Here is a 17591-nt window from a genome sequence, read left to right on the forward strand (position 1 = left end):
TCCCGACACCAAGGCGGGCGTGAAGAGGCGTTTGAATTGCGCCCCTTGTCCCTTCCTTTGAACCTTTAACAGTTTATTCAAATCCCTTCATGTTCTGTCCCCCATTGCTATCCCCTTGCCTGAGGTAAACATCTGTCTGCAGTGTCGCTAAGTTTACCAGCGTATCAAAGGCATTTATTCCATGAACATAGCCAAGCTGTCCCTGCCTTAATCACATTTTACCAGCCTTGTTTTGAATGTTTTTATTGGATTTTCACATTTTACATTTGACAATTCAATTTCTATTTACATATCTCCAGCTCAAACGTTAGGTGACGCATGTCGTACCCACGAGTAATGTTTTACAGAAAGCAATCTGGATGCGGTTATAGTTTATACAGAAAAGGATCAAATGAGATACATGTCACAGGAAAAGCAAGAATATTTTAACAATATTACTGAGAGAGAAAAAGAAAGTTAAACAAGTTCATCCAAGTGTGAACAGACTGGATCCTCTGTAAATATTTACAGTCGCCTGTTTTTGTCTCTTTGGTAGCTGTGTATTTTATTTGGCCAGCCAGCCTCCTCTGCATTGCCTGCTGTTGGCCCTAGCTCCTGCTCAATTATTGTTGCTGTGACCTCTAGCCCTCTTTTTACCCTGGGGTCTACCTCCTTACCACTGTGCCCTTTGCACGACACGGTCTTCTTGTGGGTTTTTAACCCCCCTCCTCAGCTCACTTCCCTCCTCTTCTCTCCATTTTGCTACCCATAACTCGTCTGTTCCCCCCACCCCACCCCACCCCACCTGCTTCCCCCGCTCTATCGTCTGTTAGCTACATTCAGGCCCTGGAATAAATTGTGGAAGAGTTTCCACGTCTTGTAGAAGCCCTCTTCCGACCCCCAGATGACGAATTTGAATTTCTCCTGGTGGAGAAATTCCGACAGGTCGGACAGCCAGTGTGCAGCTTTGGGTGGTGCTGCTGATCGGCAGCCAAGCAGGATTCTTCGGCGGGTGATTAGGGAAGCAAAGACAACGGCGGAGGCCCCCCTTCCCGTGAATGGTCCTGGCTGGTCTGATACCTCAAAGACTGCCACTTTTGTGCTTGGCTCTACCCTCACCCTTACAACCTTGGGCATTGCCTCAAAGAAGGCTGCCCAGAACCCAACAAGTCTGGGGCATGCTCAGAACATATGGGGTGGTTTGCCGGGCCTCCCCGGCACCATTCACATTGGCTGCAGGTAGGAAAGGGCTGGGTGGGACAGATATACCATTCACGCTATGGGAAGTGATCCAGGGGGGTAGCCATGCTGATCAGTAAGAGGATAGTGTTCACAACGATGAGGATGGTTAAGGACCCAGTATGACATGGTCAGCGGTGTCCTGGACAGGGCACCAGTGGTCTCGGTTAACATGTACGCTCCCAACTGGGACGACACAGAGTTTATAAAAAAGACCATGGCGGATAATGCAGACAAAAATGCCCACCGACTAATCATGGAGGGGTCTTTAACTGTGTAAAGGACCCACGGGCAGATAGATCACATCCTAAATCAGAGAAAATACCAAATATGGCAAAAGAACTAAGCGCATTTATGGAGCAGATGGGGGCTGTGAATCCATGGAGGGTCACATACCCAGGGGAGAAGGAGTTCTCCTTCTCCCAAGCACACTGGGTATACTTGCACATTGACTTCTTTGTAGTGGGGAAATCGGTGCTTCCAGTGATGTTAAGAATGGAACACTCTGCGCTCGTAATCTCCAACTACACTCTACACTACACGGATGTGACATTGGAGACGGGCCATGCCCAGCGTCCCCCGTGGGGGTTGGACATGGCATTCCTTGCCGCTAAGGCATTTTGCAAGAAAATACCACAGGCCATAGACGGGTACATCACCAATAACCAGAATGGGGAGATATCACCCTTCTGGGAGGCACTGAAGGCAATGATTAGGGATGAGATAATCGCTTATAAAAGCATAGAGACAGGGAAGGGAGGACAGCTAGGCAACAACTGATTGACTCCATACTTGAGATGGACCAGTGATACTCCAAGGCCCTGACCATGGAGATTCTGGTGGAGAGGGAAAAGCTACAAATGGACTTTGAACTGCTCTCCCCGAGGAAGGCAGTGCACCAGCTCTGCCAGACACGGTAGGCCTTCTACGAGCATGGTGACAAAGCCAGTCAGTCGCCTGCTGGCTCACCAGCTGAGAAAGCAGGCAGCCACAAAGTAAATAACTCAGATCAGGGACAACAATGGCAGACTAGTAAACAAGTTGGAAAAGGTAAACGAGGCATTCGAGGCCTTCTACCAGGCGCTGTACACCTCCGAGCCCCCTGACGGGGACTTGAGGATGATTGGACATGTCAGTCTTGGGGAGTAGAGGAAACGGGGGCTGGAAGCACCACAAGAACTGGGAGAAGTCATGGAGAGCATGAACTCTATGCAGGCGTGTAAGGCCCTGGGATCACAAATTCCCAGCAGACATCTACCAAACATTCGCACTAGCACTGGCCCCGCACTTATGGGACATGTTCACAGACTCGCTGGCAAGGGCTACTGGCACCCTTGCTAGCACATGGCTCAATCTCGCTGATATCCAAGAAAGACAAAGACCCAACTAAATGCGGGTCCTACAGATCCATATCGCTGCTCAACGTAGACGTGAAGATACTGGCCAAGATCCTAGTCAAACTATTGGTAAACTGCATGCCAGAGGTGGTCACATAGGACCAAATGGGCTTTGTTAAGGGTAGACAGTAACTTTGAACATTACCATTAAATCCTGAGTGAAAGACTTGTCCCACCAAATTTTTCCGAAGTCTCATCTGGTCCTTCACACACAAATGGGTCCCGAAAGGAACACAACACGCAGGTCCAGATCTTCAAGTGTGCAAACATCCTACCCCACTTCATTGGTCCATTCAAACGCCTGACATTCCAGGTTATAAGGCAGAAAGTAGATCCTGTACCGCCACTCCCACCATGGTCAGCCATTACATCTGAAGTTCAGAAAGCAAAAAACTTTGCAACGCCACGGAGAGGAGAATCCACCAGGACAGCGGTCCGTACCGGTCCTGAGGCCAGACAAGTACAAATTAGTGGACTAAGTCAGACTACCGGCTATGCCCCCCTCCCTTCCCCTATCCCCTTCCTAATCCAACAACCCCCAAGAAAGACATCAAATTTATTTAAAAAACCTAGACTCTCTGACACTAGAATCTAAGCTCCCTCTCGCCGAATATTTACGAGTGGGAGCTGCAGATCACCCACACTTACGACTTCCCTTCTCTAGGCCCATCCCTTGCTACAGCTGGGAGACTCTCCAACCGACCCTATATTAAAAGTTGAGTAGCTTCATTAACATTATTCAAAAACAAGAATGTCACATATAACAATCCCCCCAGTATAAGAACAATATATATATTTAACACGAGCAAAATGAGGAAAACAAAGTATAACACTTCAACAGTAATAACTTTACAATGCAAATCAGCCAAATAAACAACAATGATATAACTTCCGAACATACAGCAATTCAGCTTTTAAAGAACATAGTGAAAGATTTATACAGAATTCAAACTCAGTTTCTTAACAAAATGTTTACCTTGCCTGGGGAGTCAAAGACGTGATCCTGGGCAGTATGGTGGCGCAGTGGGTTAGCCCTGTTGCCTCACAGCCCCGAGGTCCCAGGTTCAATCCCAGCACTGGGTCACTGTCCGTGTGGAGTTTGCACATTCTCCCCGTGTCTGCGTGGGTTTCACCCCCACAACCCAAAGATGTGCAGGGTAGGTAAATCGAACACACTAAATTGCCCCTTAATTGGAAAAAAAATGAATTGGGTACTCTAAATTAAAAAAAAAGACGTGATCCTTGTCCCTCAAACAAAACTCGAAGGCGGGCCGGGTTAAGTAGCTCAAACCGGATACCCTTCTTGAATAGGACAGATTTTGCCCTACTGAATGCTGTTCTTTTCTTCGGCAATTCAGCGCTAGGGTTCTGGTAAAGCCGGATTGAGTGACCCCCCCCCCCCCCTCCCCATTTAATGTCGTGGTGCTCCCTGGCCCATTGCAGTATCTGTTCTTTTTCTTTGAAGTTGTGGAACCTCAAGATCATCGCTTAAGGGGGTTTCTCTGCATGAGATCTTGGTTGAAGAGCGCGATGGGGGGAAGGGCGATTTAAGCACCTTCTCGACCACCATTTTTAAAAACGTTTGTCAGCTTTTGAATTCTATGGGGGTATTGCCCTCCGTTCCCTCTGGCAGAGCCACGAGGCAGATGTTTTGCCTTTGAGATCTGTTCTCCAGGTCATTTACTTTAGTCTTTACAAACGTATTCACGTCCAGGGCCGAAGACATTGGGCGGGATTCTCCAACCCCCCGCCGGGTCGGAGAATCGCCCGGGGCCAGCGTCAATCCCCCCACCTCCCCGCCATGCCCCGAATTCTCTGCCACCCGAGAATCAGTGGGGACGGGAATCGCGTTGCGCCGGTCGGCAGGCCCCCTGCGGCGATTCTCCGGCCCGCGATGGGCTGATGTCCCGCCGCTGACAAGCCTCTCCCGCCAGCGTGGATTAAACCACCTCTGGTACCGGCAGGATTGGCGGCGCGGGCGGATGCTGGGGTCCTGGGGGTTGGGCGTGGGGCGATCTGACCCCGGGGGGTGCCCCCACGATGGCCTGGCCCGCGATCGGGGCCCACCGATCGGCAGGTGGGCCTGTGCCGTGGGGGCACTCTTTTTCTTCCGCCTTCGCCATGGTCTTCACCACGGATGCGGAAGAGATCCCCTCCCCTGCACATGCACCGGGATGACGTCAGCAGCCCCAGACGCTCCGGCGCATGTGCAGACGTACGCCGGACGGTGAAGTCCTTTTGGCCCCGGCTGGCGTGGCGCCAAAGGCCGTTCACGCCAACCAGCGGAGCGGAAACCACTCCGGCGCGGGCCTAGCCCCTCAATGTGAGGGCTTGGCCCCTAAAGGTGCGGAGAATTCCGCACCTTTGGGGAGGACCAACGCCAGAGGGGCAGCACGGTAGCATGGTGGTTAGCACAAATGCTTCACAGCTCCAGGGTCCCAGGTTCGATTCCCGGCTGGGTCACTGTCTGTGTGGAGTCTGCACGTCCTCCCCCTGTGTGCGTGGGTTTCCTCCGGGTGTTCCGGTTTCCTCCCACAGTCCAAAGATGTGCGGGTTAGGTGGATTGGCCATGCTAAATTGCCCGTAGTGTCCTAAAAAGTAAGGTTAAGGGGGGGGGGGTTGTTGGGTTACGGGTATAGGGTGGATACGTGGGTTTGAGTAGGGTGACCATTGCTCGGCACAACATCGAGGGCCGAAGGGCCTGTTCTGTGCTGTACTGTTCTATGTTCTAAATATGCCGGGACCCCCCCCCCCCCCCCCCCCCCCCCCCCCCCGCCCCGCCGGGTAGGGAAGAATCCCGCTTAGGTTTTTTTTCCAGCGACATGATCCGCTCACTGTCGCCAGGGAGGGTCACCTCCATATTCTGGACTGTGTCACCCCACGCTTCCATTTTTTTATCCATCCCCTCCAACTTGCTCGATATTTCACTTAGGAACTCGTCCACTGGCCTTTTTATTTCTCCGGCCAGGTCCCGATGATATATTGTCAATTCCACCGCCCCGATGCGGCTGATGTCTTCAATTGATGGTCATGTGGTCGCCTGGGCAGAGGATGAGCACGCTGCCACCATTTTGTCTGCTCCTGACTCCAACGAAGCCTCAGAGTCTCCCCCTCTCTTCTTATTTTTGGCATGTTCTGATTTGAAGCTATATATTCCTCCTGGTGTCCCTTTAAATATTCTGTTGACTGCTAGCGCTATGTATAGTGCGCTTTACGAGTCAGATCAGGTCGGAGCGTCTCCCGATGCGTGTCATCTGCTCACATCTGCCGCCGGATGTGGATTTCCTATCTGGATTTCTTACCAGAAAATTTATTTCACTGAGTTCCTACCCAATTTGGTACGGCCTGATATGCCGAGCTTTTCGTTTTCACCCGATATTGCACGGTAGCACAGTGGACAGCATTGTGGCTTCACAGCACCAGGGTCCCAGGTTTGATTACCCGCTGGGTCACTGTCTCTGCAGAGTCTGCACATTCTCTCCGTGTCTGCGTGGGTTTCCTCCGGGTGCTCTGGTTTCCTCCCACAGTCCAAAGGTGTGCAGGTTGGGTGGATTGGCCATGCTAAATTGCCCTTAGAGTCCAAAAAGGTTAGGAGGGGTTATTGGGTACCGAGGATAGGGTGGATGTGAGGGTTTAAGTGGGTCAGTGCAGACTCGATGGGAGGAATGGCCTCCTTCTGCACTGTATGTTCTATGTTCTATTGGCAACAAAACTAATGCTTTCTCCCCAGCTACAAAACAATGAGTCTTTGCTTTCCTATCTGCTTCTGTCTTCATCACCTGCTGTGAGACTTTAAATAGTGCGTGTGAATTGGCATTTAAAAGTAAAAGAGGGCTTTTCTTCCCTGAGCTTTGATACATAGTCCAAGAATTCTTACTTACTAACTTCTCCTGAATTAATTTGAGTGGTCCTCTCACCTCAGGACAATATCCCAATTCAAATGGGGCAGCACGGTAGCATGGTGGTTAGCATAAATGCTTCACAGCTCCAGGGTCCCAGGTTCGATTCCCGGCTTGGGTCACTGTCTGTGCGGAGTCTGCACGTCCTCCCCGTGTGTGCGTGGGTTTCCTCCGGGTGCTCCGGTTTCCTCCCACAGTCCAAAGATGTGCGGGTTAGGTGGATTGGCCATGCTAAATTGCCCGTAGTGTCCTAAAAAGTAAGGTTAAGGGTTGGGTTACGGGTATAGGGTGGATACGTGGGTTTGAGTAGGGTGATCATTGCTCGGCACAACATCGAGGGCCGAAGGGCCTGTTCTGTGCTGTACTGTTCTATGTTCTACGTTCTAAAAGGACTAAATTTTGTGGAGTCATTTGGTGCATCCCTAATGGCAAATATTAAGGATGGAATTCCTCTATACCAGTCTTGTGGGTAAACCAGTCTATATGGCCCCTATCATAGTCTTCAGAATCAGATGCCACCTCTCTAACTCCCCTCATTATTCTGGATGATATGCTGATAAATTGAACTACTTTATAAGTAGGCTCTGCATGACTTCCCAAATCAACCTTTACATGAAATTTGACTCCTGATCTGATCGTATTTATTTTGATAAACCAAATCTAGAAAAAGGTCTGGTCAGTTCCTCTATAACCCTTTTTACTTTTCTTAATGGGGATTCTGGTAGATGCATCCATGATTGCCAGCAAGTACTGATTTCCACTCTTTCTCTCAGGAAGGGGTCCCACACAATCTGTTAGGACTCCAATAAAAGGTCACTCAAATGCTGGAACATGAATTCAAGGTGCAAATAGGTGGTTTGCCTGTCACTTGGCATGATGGAACTTGACTACATCTTTATGCAATCCAGGCCTGTAAAATTGTTTCTGTATCTTAGCTTGAGTTTTCATATTCCTAAATGCTCTCCTAATGGAATCACATGAGCTACACATAGAATTTCTTTCCTATTGTTGCTCTTTTTATCTGGTTCTAAACATGGCGGTCAATATGGTTGCCTTCCTTAATTCTGATTATGTTTGCTCTAGAGTCGCCAGGTATCTTTCGAGACCGCCATAAGGTTCAAACCCGAATACTGATCAAAGAACCAATGCACCAGTTAGTTCAAAGTCAATACTATTTATTAACATACACAGTAATATCTACTCATGCACAAAATACCATAACCTAAACTATCTCTAACGCTAATGCCTATACTTTAACTTTGGGTGCCCACTCAGTCAGAGGAACAATGGCCGTTGTTCGGATCTGAGGCAGTTGGGTGCGGAGGTGTAAGAGGAGAACAGGTAAGGTCGTCCATCTGATGGCGAGCGTTGACCTTGGACTTACTTGCTTCTGGTGCAGCTGGTGGACGGGTCTCTCCGCTTGGAGAACCGAGTCCAAGAGAGCGATTCTCTCTCGGGGGCTTCTTATACCCAAAGGGGGCTTTACGCGCTTTTGGGCAGGCCTTGAACTTGGCCCCAATTAATTGGGCCATATCTTGGTCACTGGTATTGATCCCGACCAATAAAGGGGTGGGTGCCCTGATGGCTGGGCGTGTCTTTGGTGGCCGTTGGCCTTGCTTTGTTTGTGTCTTTCTGGCACCGGGGTGTCTGCAATAGTATCGGTTACTTTAATGTTATTCCTTTGTTCCCGGAGATGGGCCATCAATATGTTAATTGACCTACAGTTTCAGTCTCGTCTGGGATTTGCCTTCTCAATACGCATACAGCCTCTGTGCCTGCCTGCTTTCTTAGCATGGTCCATGTTTCCCTATAGTCTTTGAAAACATCCATTTTGTATTCTGGAAGTGGCCATCCCAGATGGCTACACTATACCTAGTTGATATTACGATTTAATGTACTTTTTTTTTCAGTTTTCCCATTTTATTTCACAACAACTGTACATGAAGGCACAGTACTAGAACAGATCAATGTACAGATCTTCTCATGACCAGCACCCACGGTGTCTCTATATCGTTGGGTCTTAGAAAAAGATGTATAAACAGAAGCGTCAGTGTCCATTTGCCAAGTAAGATTCATCAAAGCCTGGTCAGTACTGCATCTTCAACAGTTGTTCACCTCGACCTCTGCCTCACCTTTCGTCTTTTACTCTTCAGCCTGTGCATACGCTTCTTCCGCCACTTAGCTCTCATGTCGACAAGGATCTCAAGACCCCAGAACCGAAAGCGATTTAATGTACTTCTGCCCATTTCTCATTCAGTTGAACATGAGGAGGTCTCTGCTGTAATAAAACAATGGGTTGGTTCAGGTACAGCTTAGGTACATTCCTATGAGGAGAAACGTCAGGGAAACCAAAGCCAGAGCTCCCTGGGCGATGAATGAAATAGAAAGTAAGAGGAAGCAGAAAAGTAGATGACAGATGTCAGGCTAATAATACAAGTGAGAACAAGGCTGAATATAGAAAGCTGAAAAGGGAAGTGAAAACGAAATAAGAGAGTGCATTTATATATATATATATATATAAAAACTGTTACAACACCCGGGGCTACCCAGAGTCGCAACACAATTGAATTAACAAATAATTCTTAGAAAAATACCTGAGGTCTTTGGCCCTTGGCTGCCCATTAATTACAGTCACCAGGTTTATACATTTAAACATAATTACTTTTGTATTAATAACAAAGCTATAATTAAATATGCAGGAAATAAAACTGGTTAACTATGATCTAATTCCTACTCTCCACGGTTAGCCACCCTGGGCAAGTGTGCGGTCAATTCCAGCCCCACATGCCCCGGAGGCACAACACAAGTTGACGTTGCCTATTTGAACAAGGTAAGAGTTGGGATTTTCTTTTGCAATGATGGTACTTTGTAGTTTGGCAACCGGTAGCATTGTGGTTAGCACAATTGCTTTACAGCTCCAGGGTCCCAGGTTCGATTCCTGGCTTGGGTCACTGCCTGTGCGGAGTCTGCTCGTTCTCCCCATGTGTTCGTGGGTTTCCTCCGGGTGCTCCGGTTTCCTCCCACAGTCCAAAGATATGCGGGTTAGGTGGATTGGCCATGCTAAATTGCCCTTAGTTTCCAAATCTGCCCTTAGTGTTGGGTGGGGTTACTGGGTAATGGAGATAGGGTGGAGATATGTGCTTGGGTAGGGTGCTCTTTCCAAGAGCCGGTGCAGAATCGATGGGCCAAATGGCCTCCTTCTGCACTATAAATTCTATTTTAAAAAGTGAATTAACCAATAATTCTGATTAAAAGATTTGGCCGTTAGTTACCCGATAATTACAGTCACCAAGTTTGTAAGTTGAAACACAATTACTGTTTATTTATAATCAGAAGAAAATGAAATATACAGTAAACACAAACACAACTGCTTAATGTTGAGCTAATACCTAACTCCCTTTTAACTGCTGCACTCTCTACCCACGCACGTAAGAAAGACAGACACAGAAGAGGGAAAAGATGGAAAAATAATAAGGATTAAGGTGAAAGGATAAGAGTCCTTGCTTCAGATGATAAATCCTTTAGTCCATTTCCTTCATAGTATTTGATTGTGGATTGTAGTCTCTGGAATACAGCAAATAATTAACCTCTTTGCAGCCCAGCAGTATATCTTACTCACAGCTTTTCCAGCAGAAGCCTCTGGCTTCACATCAGCCTGTTCTTAGAGAGAGTTACCAGATTCTGGTCTCTGCTTCACATTAGCTTTTTTGGAAAGAGAGCTCTTACACTGAATTTCTCGAAAAAATTAATCAGATCTTTGAGAGAGAGTTAGAATTCCTTCATCTAGGTTTCAGAACCAAAGTAAAACTAACACTGAGAAATATGTCAGTGGGACCAAAACCAATCACCACTGGCCACAGGACAGAGAGCAGAGTTTGAGACAATTCATTGGCTACCAGTCTAGTCCATCAAAGTGAGTCATCACTAATGCCTTCTGGATTATTCCTTCTTGATTTAAAGATGCAGGCCATTGTTTCTACTTGAGTTAAAGATACAGGCTGCATTAAAGTCACAGGTCCATTACTCGTCCATGGATCAAATTGTTAATAGCAAATATAAAAGAAAGGGGAAATAAGGGAATAAAAATGAACAAAGGGGAAGGACTCTTACACCACTTTAACTCATTCCACCTTCTCTCTCTCTCTCTCTCTCGCTCTCTCTCTCTCTCTCTATATATATATAAATATGCGCACACACACACGACAGACAAACACAAAGGGAATGAGAGGGGTGTAAAACAGATGGTTGTTTCTAGATGGATTGGTCTTGGACTGAGGGTAGGGGGTGTGTAGGAGTGTATGTAGCTCTATTTTTCACTGCATGTTGATATACGTGCTAAATGAGTTGACGTTGCCTATTTGGACAAGGTAAGAGTTGGGATTTTCTTTTGCAATGATGGTTCTTTGGGGTTTGTGTGTTTACACTGGAGTTGTGTTTTGAAGGGGGTTTATTTGTTTTCCTGGGACTGGGTAAGGGGTAGGGGGGAGGGAAGCCTGGGCAGGGGACTCCACACTGGCTAGCTCAAGCTGGCCAGTGAACGGGAGTGTGGTGGTGGTAGGGGCTGCAGCCATCAGAGCCTGGTAGAACAGATTTCGATGGGCCCAGGAGGGTTGGGGGAGGGGTCCGATACTGGGTGAGGTATTTTCAAGAGGATGTGGATGGGAGGATTCTGGGAGGGGGAGAGGAGCTCAATGGTAACAATGGAATGGGGCAGGCCAAGCCCAGTGGGCAGGGCCTGGAGTTATGAAGATGGTGGATAGGAGGGGAGCGGGGTGTGAGAGACCCCGGGTTAGGATAGTTACGTGGAATGTGAGGGGTTTGTTGGAGGGAGGTGTTTCACGGTCACTTCAGGGGTAGTGTTCGTCGACTGGGAACCAGGACCCCTAGAAGCCTTTTTCTGGGGTTGGACCGGCTCGGGTGGGCAGATGTTAGCCTTTGCCTCATTGATTGGGGCCTATTGGTTTGGAGGTCAGCTTCTCCATCCTGTGACACGGCTTGGCGTGGGGGGGGGGGGGGGGGGGGGGGGTACCTACTTGAATTTCTTTGACTCTCGGGAAGGTGAAGTCCCAGCTGAAGTGGATGAAGGAGGGTCTCACAATTCATGTTTATTATACACTTCCAAGAATTGGTTGCCATTGAATATTAGGGAGGGGGGAAGGGGGGGTGGGGGTTGAGGGTATTGTTGTCTTTGGTTGGACTGTTTACAGATTGTTAATTAGTGGGTTTTCTAACCTGCAATGTACGGGTGGATCTTTTGGTCTGTATACTGAGCGGGGGGCTCAGTATACAATCACCCTAAGTTGGTGCCCTCAAGTTTTTAAAAAAGTCTTTTTATTCTTCTCATTTTCAACATTTTCATTTGCGGATGCGGCATTGTTACTGTATTTGTTTTTGTTTGTTTTTTCTTTGGTGGTTTATTGATGAAAATGTTGAAAATGAGAAGAATAAAAAGATTTTTTAAAAAACTTGAGGGCACCAACTTAGGGTGATTGTCAAAATGAACCAACAAGGACACGAGGGGAAGGTTTTTTCCGGCAGCGAGTGGTTAGGATTTGAAACCCATTCCCTGATGGCGTGGTGGAGGCAAATTCAATTGTTGCTAAAGAGAAATAAATTGTTGGGCTGTGGGGAAAAAAGCAACCAGCTCAGTTGCTCTTGCAGAGAAGTAGCAGGAATGGATGGACAATTTGGACTTCTCTGATGTCATCTTCTATGGTCAGGAAATGTGTCTAGCCTTTAGCTAAACCATATCTTCTTGGAAAACCTTTTTTGTTCAATTACTGTTTTGCCCACCAATTTTTGGCTTCCAACCCACCTGAGCTACATCGCTTTTAAACTCACTGAGGTTAGTCCTCCGCCGAGTAACTATTTTTACATTTAAGGTGCGATCTACAGTCTGACTGCATTGCACCCGAAAGGGGCGCAGCGCGTCCGGTAAATGCCGGGAGATCCCTCTTTCAGGATCTACCCGGCTCGCCACGCCTCGTGAGATCTAACGGGTTCTCGTAAGATGTTGTGATATGAACCCTGCCCATTGTGGGCAGGATCAGTGTTGTCAAAATCTGCATTTTAGAGTGAGACAACTCGTCTCACTCGTCATTGCGCGCAATGCGTATGCGACTAGAGTCCATGAGGAGGAGTCGTCGCGTTGGAGGAGCACTGCTCCAAAGCCAGACTGGCTCGCATCAGTCGAGATAGAGATAGAGAAATACAGCACAGAACAGGCCCTTCGGCCCACGATGTTGTGCCAAACTTTTGTCCTAGGTTAATCATAGATCATAGAATTTTGGACACTAAGGGCAATTTATCATGGCCAATCTACCCAACCTGCACATCTTTGGACTGTGGGAGGAAACCGGAGTACCCGGAGGAAACCCACGCACACACGGGGAGGATGTGCAGACTCCACACAGACAGTGACCCAAGTCGGAATCGAACCTGGGACCCTGGAGCTGTGAAGCAATTGTGCTATCCACAATGCTGCCATGCTGCCCTTAAGAACAAATTAATCTACACTCCATTATTCTACCCTAATCCATGCACCTATCCAATATCCGCTTGAAGGTCCCTAAAGTTTCCGACTCAACTACTTCCACAGGCAGTGCGTTCCATGCCCCCACTACTCTCTGGGTAAAGAACCTACCTCTGACATCCCCCCTATATCTTAAATTTATGTCCCCTTGTAATGGTTTGTTCCACCCGGGAACTCTGACTGTCTACTCGATCTATTCCCCGATCATCTTATGAACCTCTATCAAGTCACCCCTCATCCTTCTCCGTTCCAATGAGAAAAGGCCTAGCACCCTCAACCTTTCCTCGTAAGACCTACTCTCCATTCCAGGTAACATCATGGTAAATGTCCTTTGCACCTTTTCCAAAGCTTCCACATCCTTCCTAAAATGAGGTGACCAGAACTGCACACAGTACTCCAAATGTGGCCTGACCAAGGTTTTGTACAGCTGCATCATCACCTCACAGCTCTTAAATTCAATCCCTCCTTTATCTCCCTGGCAGGGTCGAAGAATGCCAATACCGGGGCCTTGGTGAGTTTCGCCCTGAGTTCACGCCACTCTTGCTCGTGAGCGGGGAGCCACTGAAAATCGGTGGTTTTCTTCACAAGATTGTGGAGAGCTGTGGTGTGAGATGCGAGGTTGGGGATAAACTTCCAGAGGAAGTTGACCGTCCCCAGGAAGCGGAGGACCGCCTTCTTGTCCTCCGGTGTCTTCATGGCATTGATCGCCGACACCTTGTCTGCATCCGGCTGCACACCAAACTGTGATATGTGGTCGCCGAGGAACTTTATTTCTGTTTGACCAAAGGAGCATTTGGCTCTGTTGAGGCGGAGGCCATGCTCATAGATTCTTTGGAACACGCGTTGGAGTCGATCAATGTGTTCCTGCGGAGTGGTGGACCAGACAATGATGTTGTCTACATATACCCGCACCCCCTCGATGCCCTCCATCATTTTCTCCATTATTCGGTGGAACACCTCCGAGGCGGAGATGATGCCAAACGGCATCCGGTTGTAACAATACCGGCCAAATGGGATGTTAAAGGTGCAGAGCTACCGACTGGATGCATCAAGTTGTATCTGCCAGAACCCTTTGGAGGCGTCCAACTTTGTGAAAAATTTGGCGTCAGCCATCTTGCAGATGAGCTCTTCGCGCTTTGGGATAGGGTAGTGTTCCCTCATGATGTTACGGTTCAAATCTTTGGGCTCGAGTTCCCTTGATGGTTTCTTAACACACACCATGGAGCTGACCCAGTCGGTGGGTTCCGTTACCTTAGAAATGACGCCCTAGTCATGGAGGTCCTGCACCTGCAGCTTGAGGCGGTCCTTAAGGGGCGCCGGCACCCGGCGGGGTGCATGAACCACAGGCGTGGCATTTGGTTTTAAAAGAATTTTGTACGTGTATGGTATTGAGCAGTGATGTCCTTCAGTTGTGTCTGAATGTCTGCGTCTGGCGGGACTGATGCCTCAGCGGGTGACATGGAGTGAAGCCTTTGGACGAGATTCAGGATCTTGCACGCCTGAACACCGAGCAGAGAAACTTTGGTCGACCCTACAATTTCGAAGCGTAGGGCCTTTAAGCAACGGTGTAACACCACAAGCTGGCATGAGCCACTGGCAGCAATGGCATTGCCATTGTAGTTGAGAAGCTGGCAGGCGGATGGAAGGATGGTCGGCTTGACGTGGAGGCTGTCCAGGTCAGACTGCGAGATGAGGTTGGATGAAGCGCCGCTGTCCAGACTGAATCGGATGCGAGATTTGTTGACCGTAAGGGTGGAACACTACTCGTTGTCCGGATCAATGCTTATCACTGGTAAGGGCTTGGCCTTTTTTTTGGGAAGCATCGTATGCTTGGTGATGATGCCCACCCGGAATGGGGATTTGAGATCCTCGGTATCAGGGTCCGGAACCATGTAGGATTCGGAATCTGTAACTGGTTGTTGAATGAACCGGACATTCCTGCGCTGCTGGTGGGAGCGACGGGAGGCAGGTGTTTGAGCAGACCTGCACAGGGCTGCGTAGTGTCCAAACTTGCCACACTGGAGACAGCGTCGAGATTCCGCGGGACATTGCCGATTTAAGTGGGAGGAACCACAGTTGTTGCACGTTGTGACGTCAGAACGCTCCGTGCGCCACCGTGCATGCGTGATGTGGTCGTACGATGTGCGCACCTGCGCAGTTCGGTCTTCGGCCTCGCCGTCCCCTCGGTCGTTGCGCGCATACGCAGGAGCCCGGGAAAAGCACGCAAAATGGCTGCCCTCATCCAGACTGTTTTACGGCCTGCACCCGCTCTGCATATGGGGACCTTGCCGCGCCGTCTCTGCCGCTTGAATGTGCGAGTACCGATTAGTAGCGTGCTCATGCAGTACGCAGGTTTCGATGGCTATAGCGAGGGTGAGCTGTTTCACTTTTCCTCCGCAGCTTCAGGGGCTAGGCCGGCTCTGGAGTGGTTTCCGCCCTGCCGGTCAGCATGAAAGACCTTTGGCGCTGCGCCAGCCGGGGTCGAAGGGACTCTGCTGGCTGGCGCGGGTCCGCGCTTGCGCGGGAGCGTCAGTGGCTGCTGACGTCATCCCCGCATATGCGCAGGGGGGATCACCTTCACGCTGGCCATTGCGTAGGCTTACAGGGCCGGCGCGTGGGAAAAGAGTGCCCCCACGGCACAGGCCCGCCCGCAGATCTGTGGGCCCCGATTGGGGCCCAGGCCACCGTGGGGCACCCCCCGGGGCCAGATCGCCCTGCGCCACCCCCCCCCCCCCCCCAGGACCCCGGTGCCTGTCCGCACCGCCAGCTCCCGCCGATAAGGGGCCAATTCTAATTTACGCCAGCGGGACCTGAATAGAACGAGCGGGACTTTGGCCCATTGCGGGTCAGAGAATCGGCGGGGGGTCCGCTGCGAGCAGCCGCTGACCGGCGCGGCGCGATTCCCGCCCCCACCAATTCTCGGGCGCGGAGAATTCGGCGGCCGGTGGGGGCGGGATTCATGCCGCCCCCCCCCCCCCACCGATTCTCCAATCCGGCGGGGGGTCGGAGAATCCCACCCATGATCTTTATTCCTTAAATGCCCTCCCACTGAATCATTCTCCACTTGCCCCATTTCATTCTCCAGAATAGATTCAGCTCTGCTTCCTTTCTTGTTAAAAGGGAAATACACTGATCAAGACAATTTTCTTGTACATTTCATGAATTCTTCCTGCACTTTACCCTTCACGCTGTTATTATCCCAGTCTATTTTAGGATAATTATTCTCACTACTCTATAGTTTTAGTATGCTTCTGTAATTTACTTGCAAATATGCTCCTCTATCTCCTTCTCACTATTTGATGGCTTAAAATATATGCCCAGCAGCACAATAACTCCTCAAATGTTCCTTACTTCTAATTAAATAAGCTCTATCTTTGACCCCTCAACTATATCACTGTGCTCTAAGAGTTTATTCAATAAATACTGCCATTAAACCCTCATTTTCTTCCTGCTTTTCTTGACTATCTTGTAACTTTGCATATGAAGTTCCAAATTCTCCCCTTCTTGTGGTCATGTCTGTGTTCTTGTCACCATATAATAGTCCCATGTCTGCGCTCACTAACCTTATTCACTATGCTACATATGTTTATGTAAAACTCCAGGCTCATTGTGAACTGTCTCACAGTTGACCCCTGTCTGATCCTACCTATTTCTGATTTATTCTTTACTCTAATGCTGTGTGACTCTCCTAATCCCCTGTGTACTTGCTTCAACTCTCGAACACTTCATCTTGGTGCCAACACCCTGCCCGTTACAAATTAGACCACTCCCATAAGAACATTGGTGCCATCTCTGTTGAGGAGCAACCTGTGCACCTTGAACAGGTCCCTCCTGCCCCAGAACTGGTTCCCATGCAGAGGAATTTCAAATTCTCCTGCTGGTGTCATTTTTTTCAACCATGTCTTTCTATCCTCACTGGTTTGTAGCACTGGCAGTAATTCAGGGATTGCTATCTCTGAGTTCCTGTTTATATTTTCCTCTCTACTTCCTGAAACTCGGACAGTAGGACCAAACTCTTTTCCTTCCTATGTCACTGGTTCCCACATGGACTGCTGGCTATTCCCCTCCCCACCTTTAAAATATTCTGCACTCTGTCAATGATATTCTTCACCATGTAGAACTCATGTCGGCTGTGCAAAATTGTCTGTCTGTTCCTTGACTATTGAATTCCCTTTGGCCTTCTACACATTACTGTGCGTCACTGTGCAGTTATTTGCCCCACAGTATTTTGGATGTATTCTAGAATGTAAGCCCACATGTAACCATTACCCTCGCTGGTATTGAATGCTGAAAACCGGTTTTGAAACTCCTGGAGGATTCTACAATCCAGATTCCTCCTACCCAGCAGTGGATATTCACTTCCCTACTATTGTCAGTAACTGTGGGTTGTCCTCCTGTGCTCCAAGAAATGCTCAACTGCTTGTATGTGCTACAGTGAATCCAGCTGCTCCTGAAGTTCCAAAATCCTGAGCTTGTGTTTGAGCAAGTGGAGGTGCTTCCTGCACATGTGATTATCCAGGTGTTACGGAGCAAGCTGGAGATTCC

The 17591-nt window shown here is 48.8% G+C and overlaps 1 long non-coding RNA gene across 2 annotated transcripts in view; it reads right to left on the minus strand.

Annotated features, from left to right (window-relative positions):
- Positions 1 to 8411: 8411 nt before the first annotated feature.
- LOC119972719 overlaps positions 8412 to 17591 on the minus strand; it is a 28878-nt gene continuing 19698 nt past the window's right edge. For both annotated transcript variants that reach the window (XR_005462139.1, XR_005462138.1), the window contains exon 3: positions 8412 to 8792. This is a non-coding gene — a long non-coding RNA (uncharacterized LOC119972719). The remainder of the gene's footprint in view (positions 8793 to 17591) is intronic.

Source organism: Scyliorhinus canicula, chromosome 10, assembly GCF_902713615.1.
Source record: "Scyliorhinus canicula chromosome 10, sScyCan1.1, whole genome shotgun sequence".
Lineage (NCBI taxonomy): Eukaryota > Metazoa > Chordata > Chondrichthyes > Carcharhiniformes > Scyliorhinidae > Scyliorhinus > Scyliorhinus canicula.